Raw genomic sequence first — 17,037 nt, forward strand, 5'->3', positions numbered from 1 at the left:
GAGGAAGATACGAAGAGGTTGATGGAGATAAATGAAAAAAGGGGATGTCCGGGCATGCTTGGCAGTCTAGATTGCATGCACTGGAAATGAAAAAATTGCCCAAAGGCATGGCATGAAATGTATTGCGGTAAAAGCCATGATCCTACCATTGTGCTTGAGGTCATGGCATCGCAAGACTTATGGATTTGGCATGCATATTTTGATTTGCCAGGAACACTCAATGACATCAATGTGCTTCAAAGGGACCTTTATTTGCAAGACTAGCTTCAGGTGATGCTCCAACTTGCAATTACAAGGTCATGAACAATGAGTACACAATGGGATACTATCTCACCGATGGCATTTATCCTGAGTGGGCAACACTTGTGAAGTCCATTAAAAAGAAGAGAGGGATGCCCTTATCCAAAAAAGAAGCTAATTTCACGAGGGCACAAGAATCAGCCCGCAAAGACATTGAGAGAGCTTTCGGTGTTTTGCAAGCAGATTTGCCATTGTTGGGGTCCAGCTCGTTTTGGGGACAAGAAAATCCTTGTGAACATCATAAAGTGTTGTGTCATTCTACACAACATGATACTCGAGGATGAGAGGGGGTTAAACTTGCCATGTTTCTATGACAATGTTGGTACCCGAGTGCAACCGGAGAGGAACCCCGATCGCATTCAAGCTTTCCTTCAAACACGTCGGGAAATTGAAAATGCCAACACTCATACCCAGCTCCGCAATGATCTGGTCGAGCACCACTGGCAGCTGCTTGGCCGTCGCCAATGATGGCCTATTTGATTCAAACATGTCCTATTTGATTCCATGTCTTATTTGTGATACAAACATTGTTGTAAGGGATCTTTGTTTTACTTTTCTATGTACTATTTGATTCAAACATTGTTGTACTAAGTAGAGTGATTGTAGTGAGCTTGAAACAATTATTTGATGTTGTAATCATAACTAGAATAATTATTTGCTGTTGATTATTGTTATGTTTGTTGTATGAAATTTTGTTAAAATAGTTGTTGTCCTGTTTTGAAGGTTTGAAGACCGGGGCGTAGATCAGTGCCCTCGATTGATTTGAAGGTTTTGAAGGTTTGAAGACACTAATCTGCGCCAGGGATTTTCGGTCTTCAAAACGACATTTTCTCAACCCTTAAATTGATTTTGAAGGTTGAGTTTTTGAAGGCTCTGTTAGACATGCTCTAAGCCGCTGCAGCCGTCCCACCCGTCAGACCCACCACCAACCTCCGGCCGCGGCAGCGAAGCGGCGCCGCTATCGCCAGCACCACCGCGCGACGAGAGCCCTCCTTCGCGTCGCGCGGCCGTGCGTCGACTTGCTGCGCTCGCGCGCTCGAGTGCCCCCGCCCGCCGTGCTGGTGCTGCAACAGGCGCCGCTCCGCTCATGCCCCCCGCTCTGCTCGACCTGTCCGCGCCGCCCGAGTATGCGCCGGTGAGGGCAATTCATCCGCGTGGTCTGGACGCGTGCTCTGGTCGCCTCAGTCCCTGCGCTCACCGTCGAGCACGGCGACCTGCCGTGCTCCGGAGACCGCATCCTTCCCCAAATCCCATTCAATGATTCAATCCTCGCCCACGCTGACGATTGCCCTCACCGGTGAGCCTCGTGCGATTCCGTTCGCGTCACAGTGCGCCATTGAACTCTATCTGATAATTTTCCCCTCGTTTAATTTCCAACTTTCTGTACTGGAGCTCGAGATGGCCGTCATCTCTCCATCAAATCCGGCTGAAACTGCGGCTCCTGCATCCTGCCTGCTTGGTCTACCCCTATTCACCCACGCTGTCATCCGAGTGCATCCCATCGCTGAGCAAGGGTGACGGCCTCCATGCCTCGGACCATATCAGAGGCTTAAGAGCTTGTTGCGGTGCTGCCTATGCTGGTGAGTTTGTGGGACACCGTAGGCGAAGGCTGTTTTGCCAGTAGCATTGCCCACACGGCTTAACCTTCGTGAGCGAGCGTGCAATGCCACCATGACTATAAGGACATTTTTTTTTTGACCTGATGACTATAAGGACATTGGTTGTGCATCACCCTGCTAAGATAAGGCTAGGCTCTTTCGAAGGGACAAAACAGAAAACAAGGCTAAGATAAGCTTCCATGTTGGACCTTAAAAGCTAGAAATTCCATGTTAAGTAGAGCAAGCTGAAATATCTATGAAGCCTATTTTGATATGGTGCATTAAGATGTATGGTTACAAATTCCATCCGTGTCTCAGTGCACCATTCAACTCTACCTGATATTTAGCTCACTTAATTTGCAGCTTCCTGTACCGGAGATTGAGATGGCCGCCGTCTCCATAAAACTCCGTCCGAAACTGCGGCTCCGGCGTCCTACCTGCTCGGCTTCCTCTACGTCTCTGTTGGTGTATGACTATATTTACCTAGTTCCTTAGGGACTAAAATGTAAAATGTACACATACTATAGATGTATACAGAGAGAGGGACCGAGGAGAATGGTCCAGAAATTTCCCCAAATCCTCTCCATGGTTCTTCCAATCCCTAAAACTATTCTCTCAAATCTTGCTTGATTTTCAAGATGGCATCGGAGCAGGTTGAAATCCACTGCGTTTCTTCTGTGATTTGAGGTTGGCGGTGCTGTGTTGCCGTCCAGATTCGCCAGCTTGGCTACGGCGGCTAGGCGGTAAGCTTTGAATCATCAGGTCGCCCCTGTGTTAGTTGATAAGGAAAGGAGAAGCTAGTAATGTCTTGCCGCATCTAGCCGCACTGCCGCCGGTATATAGATTTGTTAATCTGCAGGCGAGCTTCTTGCTGTCATCCGCCAATATACGGCCACTGCCTCCTCTGCATCTGACCATTTGTATGAGAAGGTGATAATAGCACCTGTGATTCCCTTTGGATTATTGCGATTAGTACTGACTGCCTGTGAGCTCGTCAAGTCAAGCTTATCTTTGCTTGGTGGCCGGATTAAAATATTCTGCTTGTGCTACGTGTGTGCATCTAAGAGCAACTCATACTAATACATCTACTTGCCATTGTGCACGAGTGTGTTGCTGGTGGAGTGCTCAAAAACAAGTCCTGTGTGACTGGGTGTTTGTTTTGTCGTGGTGAACTATGGCAGATCCAAGCAAGGATAAAGCAGGGGATTCTAGTGTGGATAAGCTATATGAAATTTTCAGCAAAATGTTTGAGCAGCAGCAACAACTCAGAGTGGTTCCTGAAGGAGTCAAATATGCACTTGAGCCTAATCCAGTAAAGCTGGCTGGACCGGGCAATTACATCAGCTGGGCACGACATGCCCAGTTAATCCTGAGTTCTCATGGTTATGATGACTTGCTTAGTGCCGATGAAGGAAAACAGCTAAGTGACACTAGCGCAAAACAGGTTAATGACATAGTGTTGGTCTGGTTATTAGAAAGCATGGAACCAGAACAAGTTGAGACTATGACTACTGTATCTGAAGTATGGGCAGCTTTGGAGAAGCAGTTTGCAGGGAAATCCAATAAAATGCAAGGTAATTGTATTATGCATGAATTGACAAACCTGAAGCAAGGCACAAAGTCTGTGACAGAGTATGCTGGTGAGACCAAAAGACTGTACATAGAACTGCATTATTATCATCACTTTGAGCCCGTTGACAAACAAGACTTGGCTATTCATCATACCTGGTTTGAGCCATTTGTGAGCAAGCTCTTTCTTGATGGCTTAAATGAGGAATTTGACCTTCGACGCCAACTTATATTCTCAAAAACTGAGTGGCTTAGTCTTGATGATGTTATCTCAAGTGTGATAGAGGAGGAGACTCGGTTGGCTCAGCCTGAGAATGGCCTAAAGTATACAGATGCTCATGCAGCCTTATCCATGCAAGCTCGACGTGCTCCAAAGTTTGTTGGCAAATCAGATAAAAACAAACTTTTTTGCAACCATTGTAAAAGGACTGGACACATAAAGGATGCATGCTTTGAGCTGCACGGCTTTCCAACTTGGTGGGAAAAAGGAAAGTCTCGGCCAGGGGGAGTTCATGGAGCAAACAAAAAACAAGCTAACCTCACTACATCCAAGGGGGAGCTACCAGTGGTCGATGTGCGAGCTCTTGAGGATTTACTTCCAAGCTTAGACTCTCAGAAGGCTCGTCTACTTCCCAGGATTCCTCTAAAGCTGAATCTAGTTTCTATATCAATTCACACCAAGGTATGAAACCTCACCAGACCCACACTTCTACAACACAATCAAACCCTTGGGTTATTGATACAGGAGCTACTAACCACATGACAGGAGCCTCAAATTTGTTCACTTCTTACACACCTTGTTCAGGTAAGGACAAGGTACGTGTAGCTGATGGATCCATGGCACCTATTGCAGGACATGGATCCGTTAGGTGCACTAAGACATTGTCCTTATCTCCGGTCCTACATGTTCCTAAATTTCCAATCAACCTCTTATCCGTTAGCTCTATTACTAAATCCCTTAACTGTAGAGGTTGGTTTGATCCTACCTGTTGTGCTTTTCAGGAGCTAGCGACAGGGAGACTGTTGGGGACTGGGACCGTGCATGATGGACTCTACTATCTTGATGAAGGAAGTGATGAAGTTGCTTTTGCATCATGCTTGTCTCCTAGCCAAGAACTACTACTCCATCATCGCGGGCTTGGCCATCTATCTTTTGCTGCATTATTACGTATTTACCCCTCTCTTTTCAAGTTGTGTCCCAAGGAGCTCCTTGTATGTGATGCTTGTGAGTTAGCTAAACATACAAGGGGTTCCTATCCTAGTATAGGTTTAAGAAGTGCCAAACCATTTGAAATGATTCACTCGGATGTTTGGGGACCCTGTGAGGTTCGTTCCATTTCTGGGCACCGATGGTTTGTGACTTTTATTGATTGCTTTAGTCATTACACTTGGCTTTATCTCTTGAAGCATAAGAGTGATGTGTTCTTGGTTTTTAAGGATTTATGTGCTCTCATTAAAAATCAACATGGGGCAACTATTAAAACCTTGCGTTCAGACAATGGTACCGAATATATCAACAACGAGTTTGGACAGTTCCTTGCCTCAAATGGCATTGAACATCAAACTACCTGTGTTGACACTCCGGAACAAAATGATGTTGTAGAGCGTAAAAATAGACATTTGCTTGAGGTTGCATGCTCACTTATGTTTACAATGAATGTGCCTAAATTTCTTTGGGGGGAAGCAATAAAGACTGCAACATATTTGATAAACCGTATGCCTCTTCGGGTTCTTGGTCACAAGACTCCCGCTGAGTGTCTCTTGAATTCTAATGACTTTGTAGTTCCTCCAAAGGTCTTTGGGTGTGTGTGCTTTGTGCATGATTATAGGAACTCTGTTGGAAAATTAGATACCCGTGCTCTCAAATGTGTTTTCATGGGTTATTCCCCCTCTCAAAAGGGTTTATGTTGGTGCCCTTCGGAGCGCCGGTTTTTTGTGAGCATGGATGTGACGTTCCGTGAGCATGAATCATATTATGGCTCAACAGGTGACACCGGCATTGCCTTATCCCCACGTGAAGTGCAACAAGAAAGGGAGAGTAGTAATGGAGACTCTCCATTAAGCCCAATTCTTGTTTCCACTTCAGGTGGTTTACCCATTTTAGATAATGCTCAAAATCAGGGGGAGGAGACAAATAATGATGGGTGTAATAATGGTTCTGGTCATGGAGACACACAAAATGCAATAGAAAATTCTTCATTTCCTTCACAAGATGGTGAGCTTCACATGCATGAGGACCCAGGTACTAACACTAACCCATGTAGTTCCGCCACTCCTATTAGCACCGCGGGGCAGAGTGAGAATCAATTATCTACCCTTGCTCCTGAAAATAATCTACCGATTGCTTTGCGAAAACCTACTAGAAATCGAAACATTCCAAGACACCTCAAAGATTATAAACATGATATTGCCAATTACATTTCCTATGAATATTGTAATCCACCCTTCAAAAGCTTTATTGCCTCTTTAGATTCTATGTCCATACCATCTAATTGGAAAATAGCTATAGAGGATCCAAAATGGAAGGAAGCAATGCTTGATGAGATGAAAGCCTTGGAGAAGAATGAGACTTGGGAGCTCGTGGATCTACCACCAGGTAAGCAACCTGTAGGTTGTAAGTGGGTTTTCACTATTAAGCACACCCCCGAGGGAAAGGTGGAGAGGTATAAAGCCCGTCTTGTGGCGAAGGGCTACACACAAACATATGGAATCGACTATGAAGAGACCTTTGCACCGGTGGCAAAGATGAATTCGGTAAGGACACTTATGTCATGTGCTGTAAACCTTGATTGGGATATTTACCAGATGGATGTGAAGAATGCTTTCCTTCATGGTGATCTCCAAGAAGAAGTATACATGCATATACCTCCTAGGTTTGAGTCAAGTCAAACCGGTGGAAAGGTGTTGCGCCTACATCATTCTCTATACGGCTTAAAGCAGTCACCACGAGCTTGGTTTGACCGGTTCAGACAATCCATGCTGAAAAGGGGCTATGTTCAAAGCAATGCTGACCATACACTATTCTACAAGCATAGTAATAGCAAGGTTGCAATACTAATAGTGTATGTCGATGACATTGTGATTACCGGAGATGATTCCACTGAAGTTGCAAATCTGAAGCATCATCTTGCACAGGAATTTGAAGTGAAGGACTTGGGAAAACTGAGATATTTTCTTGGTATAGAGGTCTCACGGGGGTCAAAGGGCATTTTTCTCTCACAGCGGAAATATATCTTGGATTTGCTCAAGGAAACAGGTATGCTTGGTTGTCGACCTGCAGCTACACCTATTGAGCAAAATCATCGTTTAAGTAGTGATGCAGGTACACCCGTGGATCGAGAGCGCTATCAGAGACTTGTTGGAAGGTTAATATATTTATCTCATACCCGTCCAGATATTGCTTTTGTTGTGAGTGTAGTTAGCCAGTATATGCATGACCCAAAATCAGCTCATATGGAAGCTGTAAACAGGATCCTAAGGTATCTTAAAGGGTGCCCAGGAAGAGGCCTTTTATATACCAGACAAGGAAACTTACAAGTTGAGTGCTATACTGACGCTGATTGGGCTGGTTCCCTAGATGACCGACGCTCAACATCTGGTTATTGTGCATTTGTAGGAGGAAACCTAGTTTCTTGGCGAAGTAAAAAGCAAGGTGTAGTGGCTCGATCTACTGCAGAGGCTGAGTTTAGATCTATGGCTCACGGCATATGTGAGTTACTATGGATACATATCCTCCTAGCAGAGCTGCGGCTGTACAGGTGCAAGCCTCTGATGTTGTACTGTGACAACAAAGCTGCCATTGACATTGCAAATAACCTTGTTCAGCATGATCGAACCAAGCACATAGAAATTGATCATCATTTTATTAAGGAGAAGCTTGATAGAGGGATAGTTTGCCTACCGTATGTAACCTCAGCTAGTCAGGTAGCAGATGTCCTTACAAAAGGACTCCCCGAAAAAACATTCTCCATGTTTTGTAGCAAGATGGGTTTGTATGATGTATTTGCCCCATCTTGAGGGGGAGTGTTGGTGTATGGCTATATTTACCTAGTTCCTTAGGGACTAAAATGTAAAATGTACACATACTATAGATGTATACAGAGAGAGGGACCGAGGAGAATGGTCCAGAAATTTCCCAAATCCTCACCATGGTTCTTCCAATCCCTAAAACTATTCTCCCAAATCTTGCTTGATTTTCAAGAGTCTCTATCCCCTATTCAGCCACACTGCCATCTGCGTGCACCCCATCAATGAGCAAGGATTGCCGCCTGCATGCCTATCAGAGCCTGTTGCCTATGCCGGTGAGTTTCATGGGATACAGCAGGTGAAGATGACCGCTGTTTTGGTAGTAGCATTGCCGGCACAGTTTAACCTCCATGGCCGCACCATTACGCCATGGGTAAGCTCTTTATAAAAAAAAATAAAAAAGGCTAGGATGAGCTTCCAAGTTGGGTCATAAAAGCTAGAAATTCCATGTTAAGTAGAGAAAACTAAAATATCTGTGACACCTACTTCTATATGTCTCCAGATTATAACGATGCAGTGAGGGTACACTAAGATATATAGGTACAAATTTGTACTCCCTCTGTAAAGAAATATAAGAGCATTTAGATCACTACTTTAGTATTCTCAATGCTCTTATATTTTTTTACGAGTGAGTACAAAATACAGCTTTTACAAATTTCTGCAATCATAAGCATTACAATTGTATAGTAAATACAACTTTAGTCTTAAAGGTAGACATATAGTATATTATAATGTCTAGACGCGCAATGCAGCTCGCTTCCCTGTGTTATGTGGCTGCTAGAAGGAGGGCGCGAGAGGGCCGGCCGGGGGCCTTTCTGCCCACGGCCGGGCAAGAGGGAAGGAATTTCCTTCTTAATTCTTGCTTGATTAGATTGATACATCTCTTTATATATAGAGGTTTACTTGACTCCTAAGCAAGGCTTACTTGACCCCTAAGCAAGCGACCCTTATCTCTAATTAACCCTAAGACTAATGGGCCCATTAGGCCCATTACGTACTCTAACACTACACCCCACCTGGACATGCAGCTTGTCCTCGAGCTGCAGCCTAACCAACTTATAATCATGACTCGACACAACACAAACCTAACACCTAAAAACAAGCCTTTTACATCTCGGCTTGTTTTATTATTCTCAACCTGAAATGGACTGGGACGCTTTATTTTGGACCCCTTAACAAAAAGTGGACACCATTCGCACGTCGGACGTGCACGTGTACAGCCACCTGGATCCCATGGACACCACCTGGACAAAAGGAGTGCATGTGTATGACCACCTGGAAGTGGTCGCAAGAGTGATCAGCAGAGGCGCCCTCGCGGCGGCCGATGGCGGAATGCAGTGGTGTTACGCGGTGCGCTGCTGTCGGTGACACCATGCCTTCTCCCTGCCGGACGGCTATTGGTTTGCACCGCACAGGGAAGAGTGGAGAGCTTGTGATGGAGAATGACAAGGAGGGGTGCATCCCCCCAACCGCCGATGTCGCAGACTTTGAGGTCGTTGCCCGCGGGGAAAACAGTAGGCATGCCGCCCTTGGGGGAAACCGCATGCCCAAGATCCCCGATGCAGCGGACAAGATCGAGGTCCTTTGCGCAGCGAAGGGCAACTTGAAGGAGCGGCAGCTGCAAACCACGCACCTCCCGCACACGCCGACGTGCTAGGAGGCCGCACGCAGCAGCCTGCAGCCTCACCGCCGCCGACATGTGGCGGGTAGCGATCCAAGACGTAAGCACTGACGGCGACGACGGGGACTTGATCTGCTGGATGTGGACGCCCTGGGATGGCGGCGTCGCTGATGGGAACGAGGTCGTCGCACTCCCGTCATAGGGCATCCCGTACTAGGCGGCCGAGCTGACCAGCGGTGGCCGCTGCAGCTGCAGTGGCCGCTGCAGCTGCAGCGGCTGCTGCGGCGGAGCGCCGGGTGCGGCGGAGGCCGCCAATAGCGGCGGCTGCCATTGCAGCCAAGGTTGGGCGGTGGTGGCGATGGATGGCAGCTGCTGCAGCGGCCCGGCGAGCGCGGTGAAGGCCGTCTGGTGTGGCGGCTACCACGACAGCCACAACGGCGCGGGGGCGGCGATGGACGGCGCAACCTGGTGTGGCCCGTATGACCCGGCCAAGAACAAACGGATCTCCTGGACCGCCTGGGTTAGGTCCCGCAGCACCCCAGACACGTCCTCCTAGGTAAGGACGGCGGGGGCGGGCGCGACAGAGGATCCCAGCGCGGGCAGGAGCGGGGCGACGGTCGTGGTGGTCGCTGGAGGCGACAAGGTGACTGGCAGCGGAAGAGACGGGCTTGGCGGTGGTGAAGACATGATCGAACCGAAGCTAGCTGATACCAAATTGTTATGTGGCTGCTAGAAGGAGGGCACGAGAGGGCCGGCCGGGGGCCTTTCTGCCCACGGCCGGGCAAGAGGGAAGGGATTTCCTTCTTAAGTCTTGCTTGATTAGATTGATACATCTCCTCTCTTTATATAGAGAGGTTTACTTGACTCCCAAGAAAGGCTTACTTGACCCCTAAGCAAGCGACCCTTATCTCTAATTAACCCTAAGACTAATGGGCTCATTAGGCCCATTACGTACTCTAAAACCCTGAAACAAAAAAGGAGCATGTTGAATGCGAGCTTCCAGCCATAGCTTGGAGCAGTCTTGGTATCGGGGGCATTGTGATCTCAACTAGCCCTTCAAGAATCTGAACCACATGTCCCATTGTTGGCCGATCAAGCTCATCGTCTTGGAGGCACAAACCCACAACCTTGCAAGCAATTTCAACCTCATCGAGATTGGCAATACCATGTAGCTTGTGATCTACCAAAGTCCCGACGTCTCCTGCAAGAAGCTTATGTGCGGCATGGACAGGAAAGTAAACATCAGTGTTGCCACCGCTGGGACGTGACGGACATGAGTTCTTCCTTCCAGATATTATTTCTAGCAACACCATCCCGGAGCTAAAAACATCGACTTTTGGTGTAATAGGAACACCGGTAAGCAATTCAGGTGCAAGGTATCCTGTAGTTTCTCTCATTGTTGTCAATACTCTGCTATAATCCCTTCCTAAAAGCTTTGCCATCCAAAAGTCTACAATTTTTGGAAGGCGTGAAGCATCAAGAAGTATGTTTTCTGGCTTGATATCACAGTGTATGATGCGGTCTCGATAGCTGTCATGCAAGTAGGCCAACCCTCTTGCGACACCTAAGCCTATCTGATACCTAGTAGTCCAATTTAACATTGAGTTGCTTCCAAATAAATGGACATCAAGAGACCGATTTGACATGTATTCATAAACAAGCAACCTCTTAGAACCCTCACAACAGAAACCAACAAGCTTAACTAAATTGATGTGCTGGACAACTCCAATTGAGCTCACTTCAGCTCTGAATTGCTTCTCTACTTGATAAGCACCTGAAGGAAATACACCCTAGAGGCAATAATAAAGATATTATTTATTTCCTCATATCATGATAAATGTTTATTATTCATGCTAAAATTATATTACCCGGAAACATGATACATGTGTGAATACATAGACAAACATAATGTCACTAGTGTGCCTGTACTTGACTAGCTCATTAATCAAAGATGGTTATGTTTCCTAACCATAGACATGTGTTGTCATTTGATTAACGGGATCATATCATTAGGAGAATGATGTGATTGACTTGACCCATTCCATTAGCCTAGCACTTGATCGTTTAGTATGTTGCTATTGCTTTCTTCATGACTTATACAAACTTCCTACAACTATGAGATTATGCAACTCCCGTTTACCGGAGGAACACTTTGTGTGCTACCAAACGTCACAACATAACTGGGTGATTATAAAGGAGCTCTACAGGTGTCTCCGAAGGTACATGTTGAGTTGGCGTATTTCGAGACTAGGATTTGTCACTCCGATTGCCGGAGAGGTATCTCTGGGCCCTCTCGGTAATGCACATCACTATAAGCCTTGCAAGCAATGTAGCTAATGAGTACGGAATGATGCATTATGTAATGAGTAAAGAGACTTGCCGGTAACGAGATTGAACTAGGTATTGGATACCGACGATCGAATCTCGGGCAAGTAACATACCGATGACAAAGGGAACAACATATGTTGTTATGCGGTTTGACCGATAAAGATCTTCGTAGAATATGTAGGAGCCAATATGAGCATCCAGGTTCCGCTATTGGTTATTGACTGGAAATAGTTCTAGGTCATGTCTACATAGTTCTCGAACCCGTAGGGTCCGCATGCTTAACGTTACGATGACAATTTTATTATGAGTTTATAAGTTTTGATGTACCGAATATTGTTCGGAGTCCCGGATGTGATCACTGACATGACGAGGAGTCTCGAAATGGTCGAGACATAAATATTGATATATTGGACGACTATATTCGGACACGGAAGTGTTCCGGGTGATTTCGGAGAAAACCGGAGTGCCAGAGGGTTACCGGAACCCCCTCGGGAACTAATGGGCCTTGTTGGGCCCTAGTGGAGAGAGAGAGAGGGGCCGGCCAGGGCAAGAGGTGCGCCCCCTCCCCTTGAGTCCGAATAGGACAAGGAAGGGGGGGGGCGCCCCCCTTGCCTTTCCCCCTCTCCCACTCCTTCCTTTCCCCTCCCTCTTGGACTAGGAAAGGGAGGGGCAAACCTACTTGGAGTAGGTTTCCCCCTCCTAGGGCGCGCCACCCCCTTGGCCGGCCCCCTCCTCCTCCCCCTTTATATACGGAGGAGGGGGGCACCTCTAGACACATAAGTTGATCTTCGTGATCGTTCCTTAGCCGTGTGCAGTGCCCCCCTCCACCATATTCCACCTCGGTCATATCGTTGCGGTGCTTAGGCAAAGCCCTGCGCCGGTAGAACATCATCATCGTCACCACGCCGTCGTGCTGACGGAACTCATCCCCGACACCCTGCTGGATCGGAGTCCGGGGATCATCATTGAGCTGAACGTGTGCTGAACTCGGAGGTGCCGTATGTTTGGTACTTGGATCGGTCGGATCGTGAAGACGTACTACTACATCAACCGCGTTGTCATAACGCTTCCGCTTACGGTCTACGAGGGTACGTGGACAACACTCTCCCCTCTCGTTTCTATGCATCACCATGATCTTGCGTGTGCGTAGGAAAATTTTGAAATTACTACGTTCCCCAACAGCACCATCAAGCCTCTTCACTGCTATGGCATTGGAGCCCTTTATAAACCCCTTGAATACAGAACCAAAACTGCCTCCACCCAACTTATCTGTAAAAAATGTGTTGCTCGTTGAAGATCATTGTATCTAAATGCAGTGATTCCATCACAAACTTCAGATTTATTCTGTATTTGACCAGATCTCTTGTTTTTGTTTCTCCAAACAATTAGTAGGAGGATGAGTGCAAATAAGCCTAGAGCAGAAATACCTGTACCAATTACAACTCCAGTAACTATCCCTCTTCTGTTGTTTTTCAAACTTTGTACATCTTCAGCAGAAAGATGAAGATAAAGAGTTCCTCCATTTGAATTGGTAGTGTCACTACATTGTAGTTGTCTTATGTTGAGCAATTCATTATGCCACATAGAACATCTGCTGTCACCGAAGGAGTATGCGGTGCAAGAGCAATTACTCAGGCAAATTTGTGCGCACTCACTCGTGCTTGCAGCAGCTTCTACTTTTGGGGCATTCTGGGGTAACTTAACACATGGTACAAAATAGAACTTGTCTGTGGTGTGTGTTTTGCTTATGTTGCTAATGCAGTCTAACTGAGTATTTCTTGAGCACCCATCTGCTCGATTTTCTAGCTCCCAGTCCTTGGGGGATGTTATGGTGAAGCCCTCCATACAGTTGTAGTGTGGAACTTTATTATCAGTGCAAATTGTGAAAGGTCCACAAATTGCATGGACATCACACTGAGCTTTTGGTTGAGCATTGATCATTACCCAATCCTCTGAGCCCTTCATCCAAATGAATGTCTTCGCTTGACCCGAGACATCAATGACATGGCGAGTAACCATATTTGGATCCATATATTCAGCTACTAAATTATATGTCAAGTATTTCTCTTTGTCATTGTCGACAAATTTTGGACTAATAGAGTGGCGGGCTGACATTTATTGAAGTGCAGCGAAGTATTTGCCGTTCCATACACCGGTGGACCAATATGGTATGGATGAGTTCAGTGCTACAAGCAGTAACTGGTCAACACCACTGGGGTCTAACTGCTCACAGTACGCACCGGTAGCCGGGTCGACCAAGTTCTTCCAAGAAACAAAACGGCACTCCAGGCCTGTGACCTTGTCCCATCCGAGCTTCGCCCCAGGAAAAAATGTATCCATGGGGTGGTCAAAGCTCTGCCACAAAACCTCTGATGAGTTTGAAGAGTCTGTCAGGATAAGATTTCCACTACTCAACAGCGTAGCAGCAGTGGTGATATTTCTTTTGATGTTTACTTGTGTAGACCAGATCACGGACTTGGTGGACCAGTTTACGATGACAAGGTTGCCATCGTGGGAGATCGTGAGCTCCAGTGAGGTGGTGTTCCTGATTGGCTTATCCCTATTTGCAACCCATGCTGAAGTGAATTTTAGTACCGTGTTGAACCATATGCCAAGGTACCAGTTGGCGGTGTGTCCAGTCTGGAAGAAGCCGAGCGCGTACCTTCCATTGCTGGAGACGAGCTTGTTGTCGACGCCAAGTGCTTGGCCGGGCAAGATGGTGTCTGTCACGGCGGAATTTGCTGGGGTGCGTAGGCACAAGAGGATGGTGAAAACAACGAGGAAGGGAGTCATGGTGAACTGAAGGTGGTGAGGGCGTGAAGAGGGCTTCTTGTTGTTGTTGCTGTGTAGAGGCTTGAAATGTAGAGACTGTGGAGTCAAGCCCAGCATCCAAACTAGTATACGCAGATTCAAAAGTTTTTCCAGTGGTGATGATGAATCGCCTCTTGCATAGCATGCACGGCAGGATTTGTGTGGTGGTAATGGAAAGGGTGGAGGAAGAAGAATGCTGGGGACATCAGCGCCAGACACTTTGGTTCGCCGTCGAAATCTCGTCGTCGCTCTCCTCCGGTTACCCGGCGGACCACGTCAGAAGAGGTCTTTGCACCTGAATAACAATTCGTTGGTTACTATAAATTGAGATATCGATGTGTGTGTGTGGTTTAATGATGAGAGCGACAATGTTCTTTTTGCACCCAACTGAAGTGCAATTGTAGCAAAAAGAAAACAAAAATAAACTACAAAAAAGGTGAAGTGCAATTACAACGAGGACAAGATGCAATTCCATGAAAAGAAAAATGTATTTGCAACAATTGCAGAACTAGTGAAGTACTACCTCTGTACCAAAATATATTTTTGTACAGAGGTAGGTAACAATAAAATGGTGACTGAAAGTTTAGGAAAGTGACTGAAACCTAACAAAAGTAACTAACTGAAACTTAACAAAAAGAAATACTGAAACATAATTGGACATGTAAAAAAGAATGAAACTTCAAATGCTTAAAAATAAGGAGAGTCTAATTAATACAATTCAGCTGCTTTCATCCGTAAATAAAAGAAGGGATTGCGCTGCTTTAAATTCATCCGTCAACCATCATTTACCGGATAGTTAACTAGGACTGATTTTCACCAATATTCAGTTGGTGAAGGCACTTGTGTTGCACTTATGCACCCTCTCCCTCACCCCTCATTCATAAATAATCGGCTCTCACTTCTACTGCTACATAGTTCATAAGAAGAGGAAAAGTGGTCTATGTTGCTAGTTGTGCAAGGTTTAACATGTCGAGAACGCAAGAATAGATGGGAATAGAAGGTAGCAGGAAACTTAATTTGTGGCCAACAAGAAGATTGTCAGATCCTATTAGAGAACGTTGTCTCAACAGTAATCAACACAGGAGATAGATGCAGGATCAGTGTAGTGTGACCTGCAGATCTGCAGCGAACACCTACATCTGGTGGAGGTGCTATTGACTCTCAGGAGCATCCTCACTGGCGTGTCGCCTACTCTGGTCGCTACTTTAAGGATGTTTGAGTATGCCCCGTTTTTCTGGCAACTCTGCGATGTTCTTGGTAAGAGCTCACGACACAGGCAATACAAAGTTGATAATTGTATTTCTATCCTATAAAATTTGTTCTGGATTGGATGCAATTGTGTTATTTTGAGTTTGGTTTGGCGGGTGGAAACATTTTTCATGAGATAACAGTTCAAAGATTCAGATTTTGCCGAATATTTTTGGGATGAGTGTCTTAACTTTCTATATGATCAGTTGTGTCTGTCACTAGTTAAACAAGATCATAGTCTTGGCGCAGAATGGTGTGGAGCTCTTTGATCTACAGCAAAAATCATCTCAAAGGTGTTAACGGACACACTGCAAAATTCAGCTCATTGATGTTATGCAGTCCAGATTAATTAAGGGGCGTTCGATTGTGGAAAATTTTATCCTTGCCTTGGTGATAGTACAGTCAGCTGTCAAGATGAAATTGCCAATGATTTTTTTGAAGTTGGATTTTCAAAAAGCCTTTAATACATTTCTTTGGGACTACCTGCTTGAAATCTTCGGTCACCGAAATTTTCGCGATGGCTAGATTAAATGGATCCAAACCATGCTCCGATCTGGCCAGGCTCAGGTTCTTATCAATGGCACCCCTGGCTCTGGGGAAGCAATTTCTTTTGAGTTGGGAGTTCGGCAGGATGATTTTCTTTTCCCGTGTCTTTTCATTTTGGTTGCCGACGTCTTGCAGTGTATGTGTGCCAGAGAGTTCAACATTGGTCAGCTAATTCACCCGTTGAGAAGACACGGCCCGTTCCCGGTGCTGAAATATGATCTCTCTCTCCCCCTCGGCAACCCTTGCTCTGTTTCTCTCCGCCTTTACTTCACCCACACTTCAGAATGATGTGTTCCTGTACTGTACTGTACTGCACACCTGACCTTTTTTGGTACGGTTTCTTTGCCTAGTCTTTAATATAGCCAGATGAGAATTCATCCGTTTCTTGATGATTATCACTGCCATAGTTGTGGTCTTCTGTTCTTTTTTTACTGCGGCAGTTGTGATGTTCTCTTCTTTTTTACCCAAGATTTCATCGTCTCCCCCTTCTGTTCTTGAGATGTAGAGGCCATGCGTCTTGCAATTCCTTATTCCACAAAAAGGAAAATGTATTTGCAACAAATGCAAAACTAGTGAAGCAACAATAAAAAGGGTGACTGAAAGTTCAGAAAAGGGACTGAAGCTTAACAAAAGTAACTGAAATCACAAAGGTGGCTCAAACTTAACCAAAAAATATACTGAAACGCAATTCGACACATAAAACAAGACTGAAACTTCAAGTGCTTAAAAATATGGAGATTCTAGTTAATACAATTCTACTGCTTTCAGCCGTAAAAAGAAGAGACTGTACTGCTTTAAATTCATCCATAAACCGTCATCTACTGGATAGTTTACTAGAGCTGATTTTCACCAATATTTAGTTGGTGAAGTCACTTGTGTTGCACTTATGCATCCTGTCTTACCCCTCAGTTGGTAAATAAGAGCAACTCGAACGGGGAGACCCAAACGAACATTGATTTTGTCCGCATTCTGTCTGTTTGGGTTGCCCGT

At 45.7% G+C, this 17,037-nt stretch overlaps 1 pseudogene; it reads right to left on the reverse strand.

Annotated features, from left to right (window-relative positions):
- Window positions 1-10,070: 10,070 nt before the first annotated feature.
- On the reverse strand, window positions 10,071-14,263 carry LOC123158212 (G-type lectin S-receptor-like serine/threonine-protein kinase At2g19130; annotated as a pseudogene).
- Between the last annotated feature and the right edge of the window lie 2,774 nt (window positions 14,264-17,037).

Source organism: Triticum aestivum, chromosome 7B (genome assembly GCF_018294505.1).
Source record: "Triticum aestivum cultivar Chinese Spring chromosome 7B, IWGSC CS RefSeq v2.1, whole genome shotgun sequence".
Classification (NCBI taxonomy): domain Eukaryota; kingdom Viridiplantae; phylum Streptophyta; class Magnoliopsida; order Poales; family Poaceae; genus Triticum; species Triticum aestivum.